Source organism: Triticum dicoccoides, chromosome 4A (genome assembly GCF_002162155.2).
Source record: "Triticum dicoccoides isolate Atlit2015 ecotype Zavitan chromosome 4A, WEW_v2.0, whole genome shotgun sequence".
Taxonomy (NCBI): domain Eukaryota; kingdom Viridiplantae; phylum Streptophyta; class Magnoliopsida; order Poales; family Poaceae; genus Triticum; species Triticum dicoccoides.
Window position 1 is genome coordinate 701,502,947 of NC_041386.1, and position 3,982 is coordinate 701,506,928.

The following is a 3,982-nucleotide window of genomic DNA, read 5'->3' on the forward strand; positions in this document are numbered from 1 at the left end:
ACTAGAAACCATTTGTTGTACTCACATACCAGAATGGTCTCGTACAACATATTTTGTGTTTTTTCTTGGAATTTCTGTATCAAGTTGGTGCCTCATCAGCTAACAGTAATCCTGGGGCTGGTGAGCACAAAGGCCATTTTTTGGAAATCAATACCCGGAAAACTGGTCGCGACAAACTTGGTATCAGAGCCAGGCTGACCATTGGCTAATCCTATCTTAGCCCGGTCAAAAAACCTAGGTAAGCCAAACCACCAGACCTTCACCTAAACCCAGCCAAGCTTCTCGTGCAAGATAGCCACACAGTGACCCCGACACTTTTGGCAGTCGGTGCCTAACCTATCAACCCAGCCTGTCGATCACGCGCTAGTGACCGACGCCTGTTATGTCTCATTCGCAATCGTGCGACGGAAGACTTCGTTTCCTTTTTCTATAAAAAGGGCACGCTCGCCTCAACCCAGCACAGCACAGCCTCTACCCCAAACCGAGCCATAATGCCTGGCCCCGTCGTGCACAATGAGACCACACCAACCAACCTTGGAGGTTTTGTGACCATACTCGCAAACCTCACCTATCGTGCCTATGCGTTAGAAGAACCCCCAGAATATGTTCTGTACCAAGGATCCATGAGCGGTGAAAGCCGTCAATTCTGGGCCACTGTGCACATCTATGGTAGGGGTCTGTCGCCAGAATGCTCCTACAGCCACAAGCCATCCAGCTAGCTGCTCGAGAGGCTATAGTTCAACTCCGGCAGTTGTCGCCCAGAGTTAACTGTCGCTCGTTCTACTACTACCCCAGACGTGAAGGGTATGGTAGACCACCCCAGGTTGCCAATGGAGATCACGAGACGGATCCTGCGTTGTTACACCTAGTGCGATATGTAGGTGCACTAGAGGAACTGTTCGATCAAATCACCATTGATCTGATCACAGCTCGTTGAGAGCTGATTCGCCGAGCCCCAGCAAGGAGAGAAGATGAGCTCGACGCCGACAGCCCAGTCGTGTTGTTCGGACAACCAATTGAGACCTTGAGGTCACCCCCAGCCATCAACCAAGGCGCTTTGATGACCCCAAAAGTGCTTCGTCGCCTTTTGGGAGCACACTCCAATGGGATTGTGGCCAACAATCCCCGCGATGGTCATCATCGCTACCCCGACCTGCAGTCCCTCAACCACCTCCGGCTAATCCCGACGGTGAGACCCGTGGAGAAGCCTCGACGTCCTCATGGCAGGCTTGTTTAGATATAAACGAGGTAGACTGAATCACTTGAGTAGTGCTGAGTCTCAGTGTATCCACGCCTTATAATCGTGTGACCTTGTGAATTAACGCAGCCTGTTGTTGTGCCTCTGTTTTAAATAGTAACCTTGCATGTTTATGTCAGCACGCAGTTGCATATTTTTCCGGGCACAGCTACCAAAACCAACCCCGACCCTTTGACCCCGACCCTTGGAGCTGAGCTGGCAAATTAATTACCTTTCACCATGGTAAATAACCAGCCCGGATGCTATATAAGAAGGCCACCTCGTGACCTTAACAAGCACCCCTCACCTCGTGCACCAACCTCACAACCTTCCTGCCATACCGAGCCCTAGTATTTATCTGAGAACCCCAGATGCAACCCCGGGTAGTTTTGTCAAAATATTGTGGGACTTTACCTACAGTACCATGGGTTCTACCCAGCCACCCTAGTACGAGCTGTTCAAATCGAGTATCACCCCTTCCACCTCGAAATATTGGGCAGTAGTACACATCCCTCCCGTAAATCCAAACCAAGACCCAACGGAAGTTTCCTTCTTGGGGAAATCTATGTCGACCCCACTTATGGCCATAGAAGCGGCTGCACACGAAGCACTTGCCCGCCTTCGATTCGCGGTACCCTATGCCAGTGAAAGAGGATATTATTACTTTCCGAGCCGTGCAGCACCCGGAGAAGTAACATCTTTTCCCGGTGGACTGATTGAGAGAGACCCAGTACTGGCCAACCTGGTCCAGTACGTCGTCGCTCAAGAACGTTTGACCCAGCGAGTAATGGGATATATCCAGAGTCTCGCAGATTTAAATCCTCAGATCACCATCAGCAGACCACTGAGGCCCGACCAGGAGAGACACATTCATCGGCTGATCAATCCGCTTTCCCCGATAGAAGAGAGTGCATCCCAGTACCAGAGACATTTTCTAGGGACCTCGTCCAGTTACCGTTTGCACTATAGACGTCGTTGCTGTGTTTATTATTGCAACATTTATTTATGCATTGTAACTTATCCGTGGTACCCCGAATTTGTGCGCCAAGTAAATTATTTAGTTTCTATTAATGTGAGTAGTTCTGTTGCGGTTTGACTCTAATATATTACTATTGTTCTCTCGCGAAAAATCCTGGAGTGAAATTTCTTTTCCCTGAGTTGCTGCATCGTATATCTTCTCACGACGTGGATTATTTTATTTCACACAGCACCATGGCAGCAGAATGACAGCCGCTCAAACACATACCCTGCTTGCAAAAACTCGTAACCGTGGAGTAGTTGTTTCTCAAAACAACTCTTAACAAATCTCGAGGACGAGATTTTTTTCTTAAGGGGGGTAGTTTTGTAACACCCCAAAATTTTAACCTTGTTTTATTAATTAAAATTTTGCCAGGAAACATAAACTTTTGTTTTCTGGATTTTCTTTTGATTTCAGAACCTTTCTTCCCTTTATTTTTATGGAGTTTTTACCTCAAGTGAAAAAACTTCCCAATTTTATTGGACTCATTTACCCTCTCAAATAAAACAATTCTTTTATCAGTATTATTATTTATATAATTATTTTTTCCCTGAGCTTGGATTCTCTAAATTGGTTTTCATAAGTTTTAGGGTTCCATTTGCACTTAAACCCTTTTATAAATCCATTCAAAAATTCTACCAAAAATTGGAGATGCCATGTGATGTTTTTAAATCTCTTTTATGCAAAAATATATTTCATTCATTGAATATTTTGACTTCTACACCTAGTTTTCAAATCTGGTCCAGTGGGCAGCTTTGCACTACAACCTATTTAAATATTTCTTTAAAGCTTCTACACCTAGTTTTCAAATCTGGTCTAGTGGGATGTCAACAGGAGTATACTAACTAACTTTTTGCAAAAACCCAGTGTTGTTCTTTGAAAAATTTGAGTGAATCAAACTCATTTCCATTCTGGTCCAACTTGATGATTTGTACTACAACTATATTTTAACTTGCTCCTTTTGCTGTAATTTCCTTTTCCTACTTGTAGTCCTCCCTGCAAAACCCTTAAGTCCAAGAGCATGAACCCATTGGGAGAATTTTGGTCCATGCATTGATGCCATTTACCTTCTGTCCAGAACTGAAGATTTGCAAAACTTGCACTAGCAAGTTTCTTCTTTTGGCAAACTAACCTCACCACCCTCTCTTTCATCTAAAGAGACCCCACTCTGGAAGATTTGACCACTCCAAGAAATGCCTAGGTGCATGTGGCATTCTGTCAAACACTTTATGGGCATGACCAGTTTTGACATGAGTTTTAGTTTGCACTATGAACTTGCTTCCCTTGCCTAACCACCTTGTCCATTAAACTCCCAGTTACTCCTAACCTAGGTCTGTTAAACCCCAACCTCACCTGAGACCTCTAGCTTGCCCTGGCATTTTGTCGAGCACGTCCCGTGCGTGCTCTGGGCGCGAGCAGAGCACGCGTTTTGCACGTGCCGCGCCCGAGCCGCCGCGTCTCGCCCCTGGTTTTGCCCACACTGCAGAGCCGCGCCACGCGCTCTCCCTCTCACCAGAACGCGCCAAGCAGCCCCTCGCCACGTCTTCGGCAAGCCAGGAGCTAGCCGCCACGGCCGCCCGAGCCACTCCCACTCGCCACCTGCCCCTGGAGCAGCTTAGACTCATCCACAAGGGCGTCCTCTAGCTCTCGTCGCCGCCACGTCGCCCTGATCGCTACAGAGCGGCGGTTCGCCGGCGCCCTTATCCTCGGCCGCGGAACCGCCATGG